Source organism: Calliopsis andreniformis, unplaced genomic scaffold (genome assembly GCF_051401765.1).
Source record: "Calliopsis andreniformis isolate RMS-2024a unplaced genomic scaffold, iyCalAndr_principal scaffold0018, whole genome shotgun sequence".
Lineage (NCBI taxonomy): Eukaryota > Metazoa > Arthropoda > Insecta > Hymenoptera > Andrenidae > Calliopsis > Calliopsis andreniformis.
The window spans coordinates 3,349,556-3,372,569 of NW_027480430.1; positions in this window are offsets into that span (position 1 = coordinate 3,349,556).

Consider the following 23,014-nt stretch of genomic DNA (forward strand, 5'->3'; position numbering starts at 1 on the left):
ATGGAAAAACTGTTGTATTTATATTGTATTTTATGCTTCTGGCGTTCACTTCTTGGGCCCTAATTATTCGATCTGGTGGAACAACGCCCCAGGATGAAGCCTAGGTTGCCCGGAACGTAGAAATGACCATAATATTTACACTGGTAGCAATTATTCGTTTTATACAGTGGAAAAACTGTTCTTTTTATTTTGTATTTTATGCTTCGGGCGTTGACTTCTAAGGCCCTAACTGTTTGATCTGGTGGAGCAACGCCCTAGAGTGAAGCCTAGGTTGCCCGGAACGTAGAAATGACCATTACTTTCAAACTGGTTGCAATTAATCCTGTTATACGATGGAAAAGCTGTTGTATTTATATCGTATTTTATGCTTCGGGCGTTTACTTCGAAGGCCCTAACTATTCAATCTGTTGGAGCAACGCCCTAGAGTGAAGCCTAGGTTGCTCGGAATGTAGAAATGACCATAGCTTTCACACTGGTTGCAATTATTCGTTTTATACGGTGGAAAAACTGTTGTATTTATATTGTTTTTAATGCTTCTGGCGTTCACTTCTTAGGCCCTAACTATTCGATCTGGTGGAGCAATGCCTCAGAGTTAAGTCTAGGATGCCCGAAACGCCGAAATGATCATTACTTTCACGCTTGTTGCAATTATTCCAGTTATACGATGAAAAGACCGTTGTATTTTTATTGTATTTTATGCTTCAGGCGTAGGCTTCTAAGGCCGTTGCTATTCGATATGGTGGAGCACCGCCCTAGAGTGAAGCCTAGGTTTCCCGGAACGTAGAAATGACCATAACTTTTACACTGGTAGCAATTATTCGTTTTATACAATGGAAAAACTGTTCTATTTATTTCGTATTTTATGCTTCGGGCGTTGACTTCTAAGGCCCTAACTGTTTCATCTGGTGGAGCAACGCCCTAGAGTGAAGCCTAGGTTGCCCGGAACGCAGAAATTACCATCACTTTCAAACTGGTTGCAATTAATCCTGTTATACGATGGAAAAACTGTTGTATTTTTATTGCATTTTATGCTTCGGGCGTTGACTTATAAGGCCCTGACTATTCAATCTGTTGGAGCAACGCCCTAGAGTGAAGCCTAGGTTGCTCGGAATGTAGAAATGACCATAGCTTTCACACTGGTTGCAATTATTCGTTTTATACGATGGAAAAACTGTTGTATTTATATTGTATTTTATGCTTCGGGCGTTGACTTCTTAGGCCCTAACACTTCGATCTGGTGGAGCAACGCCCTACAGTGAAGCCAAGGTTGCCCGGAACGTAGATATGACCATAACCTTCACACAGGTTGCAATTATTCGTTTTATACCGTGTAAAGGCTGTTGTATTTATTTTGTATTTTATTCTTCTGGTGTTGACTTCTTGGGCCTAACGATTCGATCTGGTGGAACAACGCCGTAGAGTGAAGCCTAGGTTACCCGGAACATAGAAATGACCATTACTTTCACACTGTTTGCAATTATTCCTTTTATACGATGCAAAAGCTGTTGTATTTATAACGTATTTTATGCTTCTGGCGTTGACTTCTAAGGACCTATCTATTCGATCTGGTGGAGCAACGCCCTAGAGTGAAGCCTAGGTTGCTCGGAATGTAGAAATAACCATAACTTTCGCACTGGTTGCAATTATTCGTTCTTTACGACGGAAAAGCTGTTGTATTTATATTGTATTTTATGCCTCTGGCGTTGACTTCTAATGCCCTAGCTATTCGATCTAGTGGAGCAACCCCCTAGAGTGAAGCCTAGGTTGCCCGGAACGCAGAAATGACCATCACTTTCAAGCTGGTTGCAATTAATCCTGTTATACGATGGAAAAACTGTTGTATTTTTATTGCATTTTATGCTTCGGCCGTTGACTTATAAGGCCCTGACTATTCAATCTGTTGGAGCAACGCCCTAGAGTGAAGCCTAGGTTGCTCGGAATGTAGAAATGACCATAGCTTTCCCACTGGTTGCAATTATTCGTTTTATACGATGGAAAAACTGTTGTATTTATATTGTATTTTATGCTTCGGGCGTTGACTTCTTTGGCCCTAACAATTCGATCTGGTGGAGCAACGCCCTAGAGTGAAGCCTAGGTTGCCCGGAACGTAGAAATGACCATAACTTTTACACTGGTAGCAATTATTCGTTTTATACATTGGAAAAACTGTTGTATTTATTTTGTATTTTATGCTTCGGGCGTTGACTTCTTTGGCCCTAACAATTCGATCTGGTGGAGCAACGCCCTAGAGTGAAGCCTAGGTTGCCCGGAACGTAGAAATGACCATAACTTTTACACTGGTAACAATTATTCGTTTTATACAATGGGAAAACTGTTCTATTTATTTTGTATTTTATGCTTCGGGCGTTGACTTCTAAGGACCTAACTGTTTGATCTGGTGGAGCAACGCCCTAGAGTGAAGCCTAGGTTGCCCGGAACGTAGAAATGACAATTACTTTAACACTGTTTGCAATTATTCCTTTTATACGATGCAAAAGCTGTTGTATTTATATCGTATTTTATGCTTCGGACGTTGACTTCTTAGGCCCTAACACTTCGATCTGGTGGAGCAACGCCCTACAGTGGAGCCTAGGTTGCCCCGAACGTAGATATGACCATAACCTTCACACAGGTCGCAATTATTCGTTTTATACGGTGTAAAGGCTGTTGTATTTATTTTGTATTTTATTCTTCTGGTGTTGACTTCTTGGGCCCTAACGATTCGATCAGGTGGAACAACGCCGTAGAGTGAAGCCTAGGTTACCCGGAACGTAGAAATGACCATTACTTTCACACTGTTTGCAATTAATCCTTTTATACGATGGAAAAGCTGCTGTATTTATATCGTATTTTATGCTTCTGGCGTTGACTTCTAAGGACCTAACTATTCGATCTGGTGGAACAACTCCCTAGAGTGAAGCCTAGGTTGCTCGGAATGTAGAAATGACCATAACTTTCACACTGGTTGCAATTATTCGTTTTATACGATGGAAAAACTGTTGTATTTATATTGTATTTTATGCTTCTGGCGTTCACTTCTTGGGCCCTAATTATTCGATCTGGTGGAACAACGCCCTAGGATGAAGCCTAGGTTGCCCGGAACGTAGAAATGACCATAATATTTACACTGGTAGCAATTATTCGTTTTATACAGTGGAAAAACTCTTCTTTTTATTTTGTATTTTATGCTTCGGGCGTTGACTTCTAAGGCCCTAACTGTTTGATCTGGTGGAGCAACGCCCTAGAGTGAAGCCTAGGTTGCCCGGAACGAAGAAATGACAATTACTTTCACACTGTTTGCAATTATTCGTTTTTTACGATGGAAAAGCTGTTGTATTTATATTGTATTTTATGCCTCTGGCGTTGACTTCTAAGGCCCTAGCTATTCGATCTAGTGGAGCAACGCCCTAGAGTGAAGCCTAGGTTGCCCGGAACGTAGAAATGACCATAACTTTTATACTGGTAGCAATTATTCGTTTTATACAATGGAAAAACTGTTCTATTTATTTCGTATTTTATGCTTCGGGCGTTGACTTCTAAGGCCCTAACCGTTTCATCTGGTGGAGCAACGCCCTAGAGTGAAGCCTAGGTTGCCCGGAACGCAGAAATTACCATCACTTTCAAACTGGTTGCAATTAATCCTGTTATACGATGGAAAAACTGTTGTATTTTTATTGCATTTTATGCTTCGGGCGTTGACTTATTAGGCCCTGACTATTCAATCTGTTGGAGCAACGCCCTAGAGTGAAGCCTAGGTTGCTCGGAATGTAGAAATGACCATAGCTTTCACACTGGTTGCAATTATTCGTTTTATACGGTGGAAAAACTGTTGTATTTATATTGTGTTTAATGCTTCTGGCGTTCACTTCTTAGGCCCTAACTATTCGATCTGGTGGAGCAACGCCCTAGAGTGAAGCCTAGGTTGCTCGAAATGTAGAAATAACCATAACTATCACACTGGTTGCAATTATTCGTTTTTTACGATGGAAAAGCTGTTGTATTTATATTGTATTTTATGACTCTGGCGTTGACTTCTAAGGCCCTAGCTATTCGATCTAGTGGAGCAACGCCCTAGAGTGAAGCCTAGGTTGCCCGGAACGTAGAAATGTCCATCACTTTCAAACTGGTTGCAATTAATCCTGTTATACGATGGAAAAACTGTTGTATTTTTATTGCAGTTTATGCTTCGGGCGTTGACTTCGAAGGCCCTGACTATTCAATCTGTTGGAGCAACGCCCTAGAGTGAAGCCTAGGTTGCTCGGAATGTAGAAATGACCATAGCTTTCACACTGGTTGCAATTAATCGTTTTATACGATGGAAAAACTGTTGTATTTATATTGTATTTTATGCTTCTGGCGTTGACTTCTTGGGCCCTAACGATTCGATCAGGTGGAACAACGCCGTAGAGTGAAGCCTAGGTTACCCGGAACGTAGAAATGACCATTACTTTCACACTGTTTGCAATTAATCCTTTTATACGATGGAAAAGCTGCTGTATTTATATCGTATTTTATGCTTCTGGCGTTGACTTCTAAGGACCTAACTATTCGATCTGGTGGAACAACTCCCTAGAGTGAAGCCTAGGTTGCTCGGAATGTAGAAATGACCATAACTTTCACACTGGTTGCAATTATTCGTTTTATACGATGGAAAAACTGTTGTATTTATATTGTATTTTATGCTTCTGGCGTTCACTTCTTGGGCCCTAATTATTCGATCTGGTGGAACAACGCCCTAGGATGAAGCCTAGGTTGCCCGGAACGTAGAAATAACCATAATATTTACACTGGTAGCAATTATTCGTTTTATACAGTGGAAAAACTGTTCTTTTTATTTTGTATTTTATGCTTCGGGCGTTGATTTCTAAGGCCCTAACTGTTTGATCTGGTGGAGCAACGCCCTAGAGTGAAGCCTAGGTTGCCCGGAACGAAGAAATGACAATTACTTTCACACTGTTTGCAATTATTCGTTTTTTACGATGGAAAAGCTGTTGTATTTATATTGTATTTTATGCCTCTGGCGTTGACTTCTAAGGCCCTAGCTATTCGATCTAGTGGAGCAACGCCCTAGAGTGAAGCCTAGGTTGCCCGGAACGTAGAAATGACCATTACTTTCAAACTGGTTGCAATTAATCCTGTTATACGATGGAAAGACTGTTGTATTTTTATTGCATTTTAAGCTTCTGGCGTTCACTTCTTAGGCCCTAACTATTCGATCTTGTGGAACAACGCCCTAGGGTGAAGCCTAGGTTGCCCGGAACGTAGAAATGACCATAAGTTTCATAATGGTTGCAATTATTCGTTTTATACGATGGAAAAACTGTTGTATTTCTATTGTGTTTTATGCTTCGGGCGTTGACTTATTAGGCCCTGACTATTCAATCTGTTGGAGCAACGCCCTAGAGTGAAGCCTAGGTTGCTCGGAATGTAGAAATGACCATAGCTTTCACACTGGTTGCAATTATTCGTTTTATACGGTGGAAAAACTGTTGTATTTATATTGTGTTTAATGCTTCTGGCGTTCACTTCTTAGGCCCTAACTATTCGATCTGGTGGAGCAATGCCTCAGAGTTAAGTCTAGGATGCCCGAAACGCCGAAATGATCATTACTTTCACGCTTGTTGCAATTATTCCTGTTATACGATGAAAAGACCGTTGTATTTTTATTGTATTTTATGCTTCAGGCGTAGGCTTCTAAGGCCGTTGCTATTCGATATGGTGGAGCACCGCCCTAGAGTGAAGCCTAGGTTGCCCGGAACGTAGAAATGACCATAACTTTTACACTGGTAGCAATTATTCGTTTTATACGATGGAAAAACTGTTGTATTTCTATTGTATTTTATGCTTCGGACGTTGACTTCTTAGGCCCTAACACTTCGATCTGGTGGAGCAACGCCCTACAGTGGAGCCTAGGTTGCCCGGAACGTAGATATGACCATAACCTTCACACAGGTCGCAATTATTCGTTTTATACGGTGTAAAGGCTGTTGTATTTATTTTGTATTTTATTCTTCTGGTGTTGACTTCTTGGGCCCTAACGATTCGATCTGGTGGAACAACGCCGTAGAGTGAAGCCTAGGTTACCCGGAACGTAGAAATGACCATTACTTTCACACTGTTTGCAATTAATCCTTTTATAGGATGGAAAAGCTGCTGTATTTATATCGTATTTTATGCTTCTGGCGTTGACTTCTAAGGACCTAACTATTCGATCTGGTGGAGCAACTCCCTAGAGTGAAGCCTAGGTTGCTCGGAATGTAGAAATGACCATAACTTTCACACTGGTTGCAATTATTCGTTTTATACGATGGAAAAGCTGTTGTATTTATATTGTATTTTATGCTTCTGGCGTTCACTTCTTGGGCCCTAATTATTCGATCTGGTGGAACAACGCCCTAGGATGAAGCCTAGGTTGCCCGGAACGTAGAAATGACCATAATATTTACACTGGTAGCAATTATTCGTTTTATACAGTGGAAAAACTGTTCTTTTTATTTTGTATTTTATGCTTCGGGCGTTGACTTCTAAGGCCCTAACTGTTTGATCTGGTGGAGCAACGCCCTAGAGTGAAGCCTAGGTTGCCCGGAACGAAGAAATGACAATTACTTTCACACTGTTTGCAATTATTCGTTTTTTACGATGGAAAAGCTGTTGTATTTATATTGTATTTTATGCCTCTGGCGTTGACTTCTAAGGCCCTAGCTATTCGATCTAGTGGAGCAACGCCCTAGAGTGAAGCCTAGGTTGCCCGGAACGTAGAAATGACCATAACTTTTATACTGGTAGCAATTATTCGTTTTATACAATGGAAAAACTGTTCTATTTATTTCGTATTTTATGCTTCGGGCGTTGACTTCTAAGGCCCTAACTGTTTCATCTGGTGGAGCAACGCCCTAGAGTGAAGCCTAGGTTGCCCGGAACGCAGAAATTACCATCACTTTCAAACTGGTTGCAATTAATCCTGTTATACGATGGAAAAACTGTTGTATTTTTATTGCATTTTATGCTTCGGGCGTTGACTTATTAGGCCCTGACTATTCAATCTGTTGGAGCAACGCCCTAGAGTGAAGCCTAGGTTGCTCGGAATGTAGAAATGACCATAGCTTTCACACTGGTTGCAATTATTCGTTTTATACGGTGGAAAAACTGTTGTATTTATATTGTGTTTAATGCTTCTGGCGTTCACTTCTTAGGCCCTAACTATTCGATCTGGTGGAGCAATGCCTCAGAGTTAAGTCTAGGATGCCCGAAACGCCGAAATGATCATTACTTTCACGCTTGTTGCAATTATTCCTGTTATACGATGAAAAGACCGTTGTATTTTTATTGTATTTTATGCTTCAGGCGTAGGCTTCTAAGGCCGTTGCTATCCGATATGGTGGAACAACGCCGTAGAGTGAAGCCTAGGTTACCCGGAACGTAGAAATGACCATTACTTTCACACTGTTTGCAATTAATCCTTTTATACGATGGAAAAGCTGCTGTATTTATATCGTATTTTATGCTTCTGGCGTTGGCTTCTAAGGACCTAACTATTCGATCTGTTGGAACAACTCCCTAGAGTGAAGCCTAGGTTGCTCGGAATGTAGAAATGACCATAACTTTCACACTGGTTGCAATTATTCGTTTTATACGATGGAAAAACTGTTGTATTTATATTGTATTTTATGCTTCTGGCGTTCACTTCTTGGGCCCTAATTATTCGATCTGGTGGAACAACGCCCTAGGATGAAGCCTAGGTTGCCCGGAACGTAGATATAACCATAATATTTACACTGGTAGCAATTATTCGTTTTATACAGTGGAAAAACTGTTCTTTTTATTTTGTATTTTATGCTTCGGGCGTTGACTTCTAAGGCCCTAACTGTTTGATCTGGTGGAGCAACGCCCTAGAGTGAAGCCTAGGTTGCCCGGAACGAAGAAATGACAATTACTTTCACACTGTTTGCAATTATTCGTTTTTTACGATGGAAAAGCTGTTGTATTTATATTGTATTTTATGCCTCTGGCGTTGACTTCTAAGGCCCTAGCTATTCGATCTAGTGGAGCAACGCCCTAGAGTGAAGCCTAGGTTGCCCGGAACGTAGAAATGACCATTACTTTCAAACTGGTTGCAATTAATCCTGTTATACGATGGAAAAGCTGTTGTATTTATATCGTATTTTATGCTTCGGGCGTTTACTTCGAAGGCCCTAACTATTCAATCTGTTGGAGCAACGCCCTAGAGTGAAGCCTAGGTTGCTCGGAATGTAGAAATGACCATAGCTTTCACACTGGTTGCAATTATTCGTTTTATACGGTGGAAAAACTGTTGTATTTATATTGTGTTTAATGCTTCTGGCGTTCACTTCTTAGGCCCTAACTATTCGATCTGGTGGAGCAATGCCTCAGAGTTAAGTCTAGGATGCCCGAAACGCCGAAATGATCATTACTTTCACGCTTGTTGCAATTATTCCAGTTATACGATGAAAAGACCGTTGTATTTTTATTGTATTTTATGCTTCTGGCGTTCACTTCTTGGGCCCTAATTATTCGATCTGGTGGAACAACGCCCTAGGATGAAGCCTAGGTTGCCCGGAACGTAGAAATGACCATAATATTTACACTGGTAGCAATTATTCGTTTTATACAGTGGAAAAACTGTTCTTTTTATTTTGTATTTTATGCTTCGGGCGTTGACTTCTAAGGCCCTAACTGTTTGATCTGGTGGAGCAACGCCCTAGAGTGAAGCCTAGGTTGCCCGGAACGAAGAAATGACAATTACTTTCACACTGTTTGCAATTATTCGTTTTTTACGATGGAAAAGCTGTTGTATTTATATTGTATTTTATGCCTCTGGCGTTGACTTCTAAGGCCCTAGCTATTCGATCTAGTGGAGCAACGCCCTAGAGTGAAGCCTAGGTTGCCCGGAACGTAGAAATGACCATAACTTTTACACTGGTAGCAATTATTCGTTTTATACAATGGAAAAACTGTTCTATTTATTTCGTATTTTATGCTTCGGGCGTTGACTTCTAAGGCCCTAACTGTTTCATCTGGTGGAGCAACGCCCTAGAGTGAAGCCTAGGTTGCCCGGAACGCAGAAATTACCATCACTTTCAAACTGGTTGCAATTAATCCTGTTATACGATGGAAAAACTGTTGTATTTTTATTGCATTTTATGCTTCGGGCGTTGACTTATTAGGCCCTGACTATTCAATCTGTTGGAGCAACGCCCTAGAGTGAAGCCTAGGTTGCTCGGAATGTAGAAATGACCATGGCTTTCACACTGGTTGCAATTATTCGTTTTATACGGCGGAAAAACTGTTGTATTTATATTGTGTTTAATGCTTCTGGCGTTCACTTCTTAGGCCCTAACTATTCGATCTGGTGGAGCAATGCCTCAGAGTTAAGTCTAGGATGCCCGAAACGCCGAAATGATCATTACTTTCACGCTTGTTGCAATTATTCCTGTTATACGATGAAAAGACCGTTGTATTTTTATTGTATTTTATGCTTCAGGCGTAGGCTTCTAAGGCCGTTGCTATTCGATATGGTGGAGCACCGCCCTAGAGTGAAGCCTAGGTTGCCCGGAACGTAGAAATGACCATAACTTTTACACTGGTAGCAATTATTCGTTTTATACGATGGAAAAACTGTTGTATTTCTATTGTATTTTATGCTTCGGACGTTGACTTCTTAGGCCCTAACACTTCGATCTGGTGGAGCAACGCCCTACAGTGGAGCCTAGGTTGCCCGGAACGTAGATATGACCATAACCTTCACACAGGTCGCAATTATTCGTTTTATACGGTGTAAAGGCTGTTGTATTTATTTTGTATTTTATTCTTCTGGTGTTGACTTCTTGGGCCCTAACGATTCGATCTGGTGGAACAACGCCGTAGAGTGAAGCCTAGGTTACCCGGAACGTAGAAATGACCATTACTTTCACACTGTTCGCAATTAATCCTTTTATACGATGGAAAAGCTGCTGTATTTATATCGTATTTTATGCTTCTGGCGTTGACTTCTAAGGACCTAACTATTCGATCTGGTGGAGCAACTCCCTAGAGTGAAGCCTAGGTTGCTCGGAATGTAGAAATGACCATAACTTTCACACTGGTTGCAATTATTCGTTTTATACGATGGAAAAACTGTTGTATTTATATTGTATTTTATGCCTCTGGCGTTGACTTCTAAGGCCCTAGCTATTCGATCTAGTGGAGCAACGCCCTAGAGTGAAGCCTAGGTTGCCCGGAACGTAGAAATGGCCATTACTTTCAAACTGGTTGCAATTAATCCTGTTATACGATGGAAAAACTGTTGTATTTTTATTGCATTTTATGCTTCAGCCGTTGACTTATAAGGCCCTGACTATTCAATCTGTTGGAGCAACGCCTTAGAGTGAAGCCCAGGTTGCTCGGAATGTAGAAATGACCATAGCTTTCACACTGGTTGCAATTATTCGTTTTATACGATGGAAAAACTGTTGTATTTATATTGTATTTTATGCTTCGGGCGTTGACTTCTTTGGCCCTAACAATTCGATCTGGTGGAGCAACGCCCTAGAGTGAAGCCTAGGTTGCCCGGAACGTAGAAATGACCATAACTTTTACACTGGTAGCAATTATTCGTTTTATACATTGGAAAAACTGTTGTATTTATTTTGTATTTTATGCTTCGGGCGTTGACTTCTTTGGCCCTAACAATTCGATCTGGTGGAGCAACGCCCTAGAGTGAAGCCTAGGTTGCCCGGAACGTAGAAATGACCATAATTTTTACACTGGTAACAATTATTCGTTTTATACAATGGGAAAACTGTTCTATTTATTTTGTATTTTATGCTTCGGGCGTTGACTTCTAAGGACCTAACTGTTTGATCTGGTGGAGCAACGCCCTAGAGTGAAGCCTAGGTTGCCCGGAACGTAGAAATGACAATTACTTTAACACTGTTTGCAATTATTCCTTTTATACGATGCAAAAGCTGTTGTATTTATATCGTATTTTATGCTTCTGGCGGTGACTTCTTAGGACCTAACTATTCGATCTGGTGGAGCAACGCCCTAGAGTGAAGCCTAGGTTGCTCGAAATGTAGAAATAACCATAACTATCACACTGGTTGCAATTATTCGTTTTTTACGATGGAAAAGCTGTTGTATTTATATTGTATTTTATGACTCTGGCGTTGACTTCTAAGGCCCTAGCTATTCGATCTAGTGGAGCAACGCCCTAGAGTGAAGCCTAGGTTGCCCGGAACGTAGAAATGTCCATCACTTTCAAACTGGTTGCAATTAATCCTGTTATACGATGGAAAAACTGTTGTATTTTTATTGCATTTTATGCTTCGGCCGTTGACTTCGAAGGCCCTGACTATTCAATCTGTTGGAGCAACGCCCTAGAGTGAAGCCTAGGTTGCTCGGAATGTAGAAATGACCATAGCTTTCACACTGGTTGCAATTAATCGTTTTATACGATGGAAAAACTGTTGTATTTATATTGTATTTTATACTTCTGGCGTTCACTTCTTAGGCCCTAACAATTCGATCTGGTGGAACAACGCCCTAGGGTGAAGCCTAGGTTGCACGGAACGTAGAAATGACCATAAGTTTCATAATGGTTGCAATTATTCGTTTTATACGATGGAAAAACTGTTGTATTTATATTGTATTTTATGCTTCTGGCGTTCACTTCTTGGGCCCTAATTATTCGATCTGGTGGAACAACGCCCTAGGATGAAGCCTAGGTTGCCCGGAACGTAGAAATGACCATAATATTTACACTGGTAGCAATTATTCGTTTTATACAGTGGAAAAACTGTTCTTTTTATTTTGTATTTTATGCTTCGGGCGTTGACTTCTAAGGCCCTAACTGTTTGATCTGGTGGAGCAACGCCCTAGAGTGAAGCCTAGGTTGCCCGGAACGAAGAAATGACAATTACTTTCACACTGTTTGCAATTATTCGTTTTTTACGATGGAAAAGCTGTTGTATTTATATTGTATTTTATGCCTCTGGCGTTGACTTCTAAGGCCCTAGCTATTCGATCTAGTGTAGCAACGCCCTAGAGTGAAGCCTAGGTTGCCCGGAACGTAGAAATGACCATTACTTTCAAACTGGTTGCAATTAATCCTGTTATACGATGGAAAAGCTGATGTATTTATATCGTATTTTATGCTTCGGGCGTTTACTTCGAAGGCCCTAACTATTCAATCTGTTGGAGCAACGCCCTAGAGTGAAGCCTAGGTTGCTCGGAATGTAGAAATGACCATAGCTTTCACACTGGTTGCAATTATTCAATTTATACGGTGGAAAAACTGTTGTATTTATATTGTGTTTAATGCTTCTGGCGTTCACTTCTTAGGCCCTAACTATTCGATCTGGTGGAGCAATGCCTCAGAGTTAAGTCTAGGATGCCCGAAACGCCGAAATGATCATTACTTTCACGCTTGTTGCAATTATTCCAGTTATACGATGAAAAGACCGTTGTATTTTTATTGTATTTTATGCTTCAGGCGTAGGCTTCTAAGGCCGTTGCTATTCGATATGGTGGAGCACCGCCCTAGAGTGAAGCCTAGGTTTCCCGGAACGTAGAAATGACCATAACTTTTACACTGGTAGCAATTATTCGTTTTATACAATGGAAAAACTGTTCTATTTATTTCGTATTTTATGCTTCGGGCGTTGACTTCTAAGGCCCTAACTGTTTCATCTGGTGGAGCAACGCCCTAGAGTGAAGCCTAGGTTGCCCGGAACGCAGAAATTACCATCACTTTCAAACTGGTTGCAATTAATCCTGTTATACGATGGAAAAACTGTTGTATTTTTATTGCATTTTATGCATCGGGCGTTGACTTATAAGGCCCTGACTATTCAATCTGTTGGAGCAACGCCCTAGAGTGAAGCCTAGGTTGCTCGGAATGTAGAAATGACCATAGCTTTCACACTGGTTGCAATTATTCGTTTTATACGATGGAAAAACTGTTGTATTTATATTGTATTTTATGCTTCGGGCGTTGACTTCTTAGGCCCTAACACTTCGATCTGGTGGAGCAACGCCCTACAGTGAAGCCAAGGTTGCCCGGAACGTAGATATGACCATAACCTTCACACAGGTTGCAATTATTCGTTTTATACCGTGTAAAGGCTGTTGTATTTATTTTGTATTTTATTCTTCTGGTGTTGACTTCTTGGGCCTAACGATTCGATCTGGTGGAACAACGCCGTAGAGTGAAGCCTAGGTTACCCGGAACGTAGAAATGACCATTACTTTCACACTGTTTGCAATTATTCCTTTTATACGATGCAAAAGCTGTTGTATTTATAACGTATTTTATGCTTCTGGCGTTGACTTCTAAGGACCTATCTATTCGATCTGGTGGAGCAACGCCCTAGAGTGAAGCCTAGGTTGCTCGGAATGTAGAAATAACCATAACTTTCACACTGGTTACAATAATTCGTTCTTTACGACGGAAAAGCTGTTGTATTTATATTGTATTTTATGCCTCTGGCGTTGACTTCTAATGCCCTAGCTATTCGATCTAGTGGAGCAACGCCCTAGAGTGAAGCCTAGGTTGCCCGGAACGCAGAAATGACCATCACTTTCAAGCTGGTTGCAATTAATCCTGTTATACGATGGAAAAACTGTTGTATTTTTATTGCATTTTATGCTTCGGCCGTTGACTTATAAGGCCCTGACTATTCAATCTGTTGGAGCAACGCCCTAGAGTGAAGCCTAGGTTGCTCGGAATGTAGAAATGACCATAGCTTTCACACTGGTTGCAATTATTCGTTTTATACGATGGAAAAACTGTTGTATTTATATTGTATTTTATGCTTCGGGCGTTGACTTCTTTGGCCCTAACAATTCGGTCTGGTGGAGCAACGCCCTAGAGTGAAGCCTAGGTTGCCCGGAACGTAGAAATGACCATAACTTTTACACTGGTAGCAATTATTCGTTTTATACATTGGAAAAACTGTTGTATTTATTTTGTATTTTATGCTTCGGGCGTTGACTTCTTTGGCCCTAACAATTCGATCTGGTGGAGCAACGCCCTAGAGTGAAGCCTAGGTTGCCCGGAACGTAGAAATGACCATAACTTTTACACTGGTAACAATTATTCGTTTTATACAATGGGAAAACTGTTCTATTTATTTTGTATTTTATGCTTCGGGCGTTGACTTCTAAGGACCTAACTGTTTGATCTGGTGGAGCAACGCCCTAGAGTGAAGCCTAGGTTGCCCGGAACGTAGAAATGACAATTACTTTAACACTGTTTGCAATTATTCCTTTTATACGATGCAAAAGCTGTTGTATTTATATCGTATTTTATGCTTCTGGCGGTGACTTCTTAGGACCTAACTATTCGATCTGGTGGAGCAACGCCCTAGAGTGAAGCCTAGGTTGCTCGAAATGTAGAAATAACCATAACTATCACACTGGTTGCAATTATTCGTTTTTTACGATGGAAAAGCTGTTGTATTTATATTGTATTTTATGACTCTGGCGTTGACTTCTAAGGCCCTAGCTATTCGATCTAGTGGAGCAACGCCCTAGAGTGAAGCCTAGGTTGCCCGGAACGTAGAAATGTCCATCACTTTCAAACTGGTTGCAATTAATCCTGTTATACGATGGAAAAACTGTTGTATTTTTATTGCATTTTATGCTTCGGGCGTTGACTTCGAAGGCCCTAACAATTCAATCTGTTGGAGCAACGCCCTAGAGTGAAGCCTAGGTTGCTCGGAATGTAGAAATGACCATAGCTTTCACACTGGTTGCAATTAATCGTTTTATACGATGGAAAAACTGTTGTATTTATATTGTATTTTATGCTTCTGGCCTTCACTTCTTAGGCCCTAACAATTCGATCTGGTGGAACAACGCCCTAGGGTGAAGCCTAGGTTGCCCGGAACGTAGAAATGACCATAACTTTTACACTGGTAGCAATTATCCGTTTTATACAATGAAAAACTGTTGTATTTATTTTGCATTTTATGCTTCGGGCGTTGACTTCTAAGGCCCTAACTGTTTAATCTGGTGGAGCAACGCCCTAGGGTGAAGCCTAGTTTGCCCGGAACGAAGAAATGACAATTACTTTCACACTGTTTGCAATTATTCGTTTTTTATGATGGAAAAGCTGTTGTATTTATATTGTATTTTATGCCTCTGGCGTTGACTTCTAAGGCCCTAGCTATTCGATCTAGTGGAGCAACGCCCTAGAGTGAAGCCTAGGTTGCCCGGAACGTAGAAATGTCCATCACTTTCAAACTGGTTGCAATTAATCCTGTTATACGATGGAAAAACTGTTGTATTTCTATTGTATTTTATGCTTCGGGCGTTGACTTCTTAGGCACTAACACTTCGATCTGGTGGAGCAACGCCCTAGAGTGAAGCCTAGGTTGCTCGGAATGTAGAAATGACCATAACTTTCACACTGGTTGCAATTATTCGTTTTATACGATGGAAAAACTGTTGTATTTATATTGTGTTTAATGCTTCTGGGGTTCACTTCTTAGGCCCTAACTATTCGATATGGTGGAGCAGTGCCTCAGAGTTAAGTCTAGGATGCCCGAAACGCCGAAATGATCATTACTTTCACGCTTGTTGCAATTATTCCTGTTATACGATGAAAAGACCGTTGTATTTTTATTGTATTTTATGCTTCAGGCGTAGGCTTCTAAGGCCGTTGCTATTCGATATGGTGGAGCACCGCCCTAGAGTGAAGCCTAGGTTGCCCGGAAAGTAGAAATGACCATTACTTTAACACTGTTTGCAATTATTCCTTTTATACGATGGAAAAACTGTTCTATTTATTTTGTATTTTATGCTTCGGGCGTTGACTTCTTTGGCCCTAACAATTCGATCTGGTGGAGCAACGCCCTAGAGTGAAGCCTAGGTTGCCTGGAACGTACAAATGACAATCACTTTCACACGGTTTGCAATTATTCCTGTTATAGGATGGAAAGGCTGTTGTATTTTTATTGCATTTTATGCTTCTGGCGTTCACTTCTTAGGCCCTAACTATTTGATCTGGTGGAACAACGCCCTAGGGTGAAGCCTAGGTTGCCCGGAACGTAGATATGACCATAACCTTCACACAAGTTGCAATTATTCGTTTTATACGGTGTAAAGGCTGTTGTATTTATTTTGTATTTTATTCTTCTGGTGTTGACTTCTTGGGCCCTAACGATTCGATCTGGTGGAACAACGCCGTAGAGTGAAGCCTAGGTTACCCGGAACGTAGAAATGACCATTACTTTCACACTGTTTGCAATTATTCCTTTTATACGATGGAAAAGCTGCTGTATTTATATCGTATTTTATGCTTCTGGCGTTGACTTCTAAGGACCTAACTATTCGATCTGGTGGAGCAACTCCCTAGAGTGAAGCCTAGGTTGCTCGGAATGTAGAAATGACCATAACTTTCACACTGGTTGCAATTATTCGTTTTATACGATGGAAAAACTGTTGTATTTATATTGTATTTTATGCTTCTGGCGTTCACTTCTTTGGCCCTAACTATTCGATCTGGTGGAACAACGCCCTAGGGTGAAGCCTAGGTTGCCCGGAACGTAGAAATGACCATAAGATTTACACTGGTAGCAATTATTCGTTTTATACAGTGGAAAAACTGTTCTTTTTATTTTGTATTTTATGCTTCGGGCGTTGACTTCTAAGGCCCTAACTGTTTGATCTGGTGGAGCAACGCCCTAGAGTGAAGCCTAGGTTGCCTGGAACGTAGAAATGACCATAAGTTTCATAATGGTTGCAATTATTCGTTTTATACGATGAAAAAACTGTTGTATTTATATTGTATTTTATGCTTCGGGCGTTGACTTCTTTGGCCCTAACAATTCGATCTGGTGGAGCAACGCCCTAGAGTGAAGCCTAGGTTGCCCGGAACGTAGAAATGACCATAACTTTTACACTGGTAGCAATTATTCGTTTTATACGATGGAAAATCTGTTGTATTTATATTGTATTTTATGCTTCTGGCGTTCACTTCTTAGGCCCTAACTATTCGATCTGGTGGAACAACGCCCTAGGGTGAAGCCTAGGTTGCCCGGAACGTAGAAATGACCATAACTTTTACACTGGTAGCAATTATTCGTTTTATACAATGGAAAAACTGTTCTATTTATTTTGCATTTTATGCTTCGGGCGTTGACTTCTAAGGCCCTAACTGTTTAATCTGGTGGAGCAACGACCTAGGGTGAAGCCTAGGTTGCCCGGAACGTAGAAATGACCATTACTTTCGCACTGTTTGCAATTATTCCTTTTATACGATGGAAAAGCTGTTGTATTTATATCGTATTTTATGCTTCTGGCGTTGACTTCTATGGCCCTAGCTATTCGATCTAGTGGAGCAACGCCCTAGAGTGAAGCCTAGGTTGCCCGGAACGTAGAAATGACCATCACTTTCAAACTGGTTGCAATTAATCCTGTTATACGATGGAAAAACTGTTGCATTTTTATTGCATTTTATGCTTCGGGCGTTTACTTCGAAGGCCCTAACTATTGAATCTGTTGGAGCAACGCCCTAGAGTGAAGCCTAGGTTGCTCGGAATGTAGAAATGACCATAACTTTCACACTGGTTGCAATTATTCGTTTTATACGATGGAAAAACTGTTGTATTTATATTGTGTTTAATGCTTCTGGCGTTCACTTCTTAGGCCCTAACTATTCGATCTGGTGGAGCAATGCCTCAGAGTTAAGTCTAGGATGCCCGAAACGCCGAAATGATCATTACTTTCACGCTTGTTGCAATTATTCCTGTTATACGATGAAAAGACCGTTGCATTTTTATTGTATTTTATGCTTCAGGCGTAGGCTTCTAAGGCCGTTGCTATTCGATATGGTGGAGCACCGCCCTAGAGTGAAGCCTAGGTTGCCCGGAACGTAGAAATGACCATAACTTTTACACTGGTAGCAATTATTCGTTTTATACAATGGAAAAACTGTTGTATTTATTTCGTATTTTATGCTTCGGGCGTTGACTTCTAAGGCCCTAACTGTTTCATCTGGTGGAGCAACGCCCTACAGTGAAGCCAAGGTTGCCCGGAACGTAGAAATGACCATTACTTTCACACTGTCTGCAATTATTCCTTTTATACGATGGAAAAACTGTTCTATTTATTCTGTATTTTATGCTTCCGGCGTTGACTTCTTTAGCCCTAACAATTCGATCTGGTGGAGCAACGCCCTAGAGGGAAGCCTAGGTTGCCTGGAACGTAGAAATGACCATCACTTTCACACGGGTTGCAATTATTCCTGTTATAGGATGGAAGGACTGTTGTATTTTTATTGCATTTTATGCTTCTGGCGTTCACTTCTTAGGCCCTAACTATTCGATCTGGTGGAACAACGCCCTAGGGTGAAGCCTAGGTTGCCCGGAACGTTGAAATGACCATAAGTTTCATAATGGTTGCAATTATTCGTTTTATACGATGGAAAAACTGTTGTATTTCTATTGTATTTTATGCTTCGGACGTTGACTTCTTAGGCCCTAACTATTCGATCTGGTGGAACAACGCCCTAGGGTGAAGCCTAGGTTGCCCGGAACGTAGAAATGACCATAACTTTTACACTGGTAGCAATTATTCGTTTTATACAATGGAAAAACTGTTGTAATTATATTGTATTTTATGCTTCTGGCGATGACTTCTTAGGCCCTAACTATTCGATCTGGTGATGCAATGCCTCAGAGTTAAGTCTAGGATGCCCGAAACGCCGAAATGATCATTACTTTCACGCTTGTTGCAATTATTCCTGTTATACGATGAAAAGACCGTTGTATTTTTATTGTATTTTATGCTTCAGGCGTAGGCTTCTAAGGCCGTAGCTATTCGATATGGTGGAGCACCGCCCTAGAGTGAAGCCTAGGTTGCTCGGAATGTACAAATGACCATAGCTTTCACACTGGTTGCAATTATTCGTTTTATACGATGGAAAAACTGTTGTATTTATATCGTATTTTATGCTTCGGGCGTTGACTTCTTAGGCCCTAACACTTCGATCTGGTGGAGCAACGCCCTACAGTGAAGCCTAGGTTGCCCGGAACGTAGATATGACCATAACCTTCACACAGGTTGCAATTATTCGTTTTCTGCGATGGAAAAACTGTTGTATTTATATTGTATTTTATGCTTCTGGCGTTCACTTCTAAGGGCCTGACTATTCAATCTGTTGGAGCAACGCCCTAGAGTGAAGCCTAGGTTGCTCGGAATGTAGAAATGACCATAGCTTTCACACTGGTTGCAATTATTCGTTTTATACGATGGAAAAACTGTTGTATTTATATTGCATTTTATGCTTCGGGCGTTGACTTATAAGGCCCTGACTATTCAATCTGTTGGAGCAACGCCCTAGAGTGAAGCCTAGGTTGCTCGGAATGTAGAAATGACCATAGCTTTCACACTGGTTGCAATTATTCGTTTTATACGATGGAAAAACTGTTGTATTTATATTGCATTTTATGCTTCGGGCGTTGACTTCTTTGGCCCTAACAATTCGATCTGGTGAAGCAACGCCCTAGAGTGAAGCCTAGGTTGCCCGGAACGTAGAAATGACCATAACTTTTACACTGGTAGCAATTATTCGATTTATACAATGGAAAAACTGTTGTATTTATATTGTATTTTATGCTTCTGACGTTCACTTCTTAGGCCCTAACTATTCGATCTGGTGGAACAACGCCCTAGGGTGAAGCCTAGGTTGCCCGGAACGTAGAAATGACCATAACTTTTACACTGGTAGCAATTATTCATTTATACAATGGAAAAACTGTTGTAATTATATTGTATTTTATGCTTCTGGCGTTGACTTCTTAGGCCCTAACTATTCGATCTGGTGTAGCAATGCCTCAGAGTTAAGTCTAGGATGCCCGAAACGCCGAAATGGTCATTACTTTCACGCTTGTTGCAATTATTCCTGTTATACGATGAAAAGACCGTTGTATTTTTATTGTATTTTATGCTTCAGGCGTAGGCTTCTAAGGCCGTAGCTATTCGATATGGTGGAGCACCGCCCTAGAGTGAAGCCTAGGTTGCTCGGAATGTACAAATGACCATAGCTTTCACACTGGTTGCAATTATTCGTTTTATACGATGGAAAAACTGTTGTATTTATATTGTATTTTATGCTTCTGGCGTTCACTTCTTAGGCCCTAACTATTCGATCTGGTGGAACAACGCCCTAGGGTGAAGCCTAGGTTGCCCGGAACGTAGAAATGACCATAACTTTTACACTGGTAGCAATTATTCGTTTTATACAATGGAAAAAGTGTTCTATTTATTTTGCATTTTATGCTTCGGGCGTTGACTTCTAAGGCCCTAACTGTTTAATCTGGTGGAGCAACGCCCTAGGGTGAAGCCTAGGTTGCCCGGAACGTAGTAATGACCATTACTTTCGCACTGTTTACAATTATTCCTTTTATACGATGGAAAAGCTGTTGTATTTATATCGTATTTTATGCTTCTGGCGTTGACTTCTATGGCCCTAGCTATTCGATCTAGTGGAGCAACGCCCTAGAGTGAAGCCTAGGTTGCCCGGAACGTAGAAATGACCATCACTTTCAAACTAGTTGCAATTAATCCTGTTATACGATGGAAAAACTGTTGTATTTTTAATGCATTTTATGCCTCGGGCGTTTACTTCGAAGGCCCTAACTATTCAATCTGTTGGAGCAACGCCCTAGAGTGAAGCCTAGGTTGCTCGGAATGTAGAAATGACCATAACTTTCACACTGGTTGCAATTATTCGTTTTATACGATGGAAAAACTGTTGTATTTATATTGTGTTTAATGCTTCTGGCGTTCACTTCTTAGGCCCTAACTATTCGATCTGGTGGAGCAATGCCTCAGAGTTAAGTCTAGGATGCCCGAAACGCCGAAATGATCATTACTTTCACGCTTGTTGCAATTATTCCTGTTATACGATGAAAAGACCGTTGTATTTTTATTGTATTTTATGCTTCAGGCGTAGGCTTCTAAGGCCGTTGCTATTCGATATGGTCGAGCACCGCCCTAGAGTGAAGCCTAGGTTGCCCGGAACGTAGAAATGACCATAACTTTTACGCTGGTAGCAATTATTCGTTTTATACAATGGAAAAACTGTTCTATTTATTTCGTATTTTATGCTTCGGGCGTTGACTTCTAAGGCCCTAACTGTTTCATCTGGTGGAGCAACGCCCTACAGTGAAGCCAAGGTTGCCCGGAACGTAGAAACGACCATTACTTTCACACTGTCTGCAATTATTCCTTTTATACGATGGAAAAACTGTTCTATTTATTCTGTACTTTATGCATCGGGCGTTGACTTCTTTGGCCCTAACAATCCGATCTGGTGGAGCAACGCCCTAGAGGGAAGCCTAGGTAGCCTGGAACGTAGAAATGATCATCACTTTCACACGGGTTACAATTATTCCTGTTATAGGATGGAAGGACAGTTGTATTTTTATTGCATTTTATGCTTCTGGCGTTCACTTCTAAGGCCCTAACTGTTTGATCTGGTGGAGCAACGCCCTAGAGTGATGCCTAGGTTGCCCGGAACGAAGAAATGACAATTACTTTCACACTGTTTGCAATTATTCGTTTTTTACGATGGAAAAGCTGTTGTATTTATATTGTATTTTATGCCTCTGGCGTTGACTTCTAAGGCCCTAGCTATTCGATCTAGTGGAGCAACGCCCTAGAGTGAAGCCTAGGTTGCCTGGAACGTAGAAATGACCATAAGTTTCATAATGGTTGCAATTATTCGTTTTATACGATGAAAAAACTGTTGTATTTATATTGTATTTTATGCTTCGGGCGTTGACTTCTTTGGCCCTAACAATTCGATCTGGTGGAGCAACGCCCTAGAGTGAAGCCTAGGTTGCCCGGAACGTAGAAATGACCATAACTTTTACACTGGTAGCAATTATTCGTTTTATACAATGGAAAAACTGTTGTATTTATATTGTATTTTATGCATCTGACGATCACTTCTTAGGCCCTAACTATTCGATCTGGTGGAACAACGCCCTAGGGTGAAGCCTAGGTTGCCCGGAACGTAGAAATGACCATAACTTTTACACTGGTAGCAATTATTCGTTTTATACAATGGAAAAACTGTTGTAATTATATTGTATTTTATGCTTCTGGCGATAACTTCTTAGGCCCTAACTATTCGATCTGGTGAAGCAATGCCTCAGAGTTAAGTCTAGGATGCCCGAAACGCCGAAATGATCATTACTTTCACGCTTGTTGCAATTATTCCTGTTATACGATGAAAAGACCGTTGTATTTTTATTGTATTTTATGCTTCAGGCGTAGGCTTCTAAGGCCGTAGCTATTCGATATGGTGGAGCACCGCCCTAGAGTGAAGCCTAGGTTGCTCGGAATGTACAAATGACCATAGCTTTCACACTGGTTGCAATTATTCGTTTTATACGATGGAAAATCTGTTGTATTTATATTGTATTTTATGCTTCTGGCGTTCACTACTTAGGCCCTAACTATTCGATCTGGTGGAACAACGCTCTAGGGTGAAGCCTAGGTTGCCCGGAACGTAGAAATGACCATAACTTTTACACTGGTAGCAATTATTCGTTTTATACAATGGAAAAACTGTTCTATTTATTTTGCATTTTATGCTTCGGGCGTTGACATCTAAGGCCCTAACTGTTTAATCTGGTGGAGCAACGCCCTAGGGTGAAGCCTAGGTTGCCCGGAACGTAGAAATGACCATTACTTTCGCACTGTTTGCAATTATTCCTTTTATACGATGGAAAAGCTGTTGTATTTATATCGTATTTTATGCTTCTGGCGTTGACTTCTATGGCCCTAGCTATTCGATCTAGTGGAGCAACGTCCTAGAGTGAAGCCTAGGTTGCCCGGAACGTAGAAATGACCATCACTTTCAAACTGGTTGCAATTAATCCTGTTATACGATGGAAAAACTGTTGTATTTTTATTGCATTTTATGCTTCGGGCGTTTACTTCGAAGGCCCTAACTATTCAATCTGTTGGAGCAACGCCCTAGAGTGAAGCCTAGGTTGCT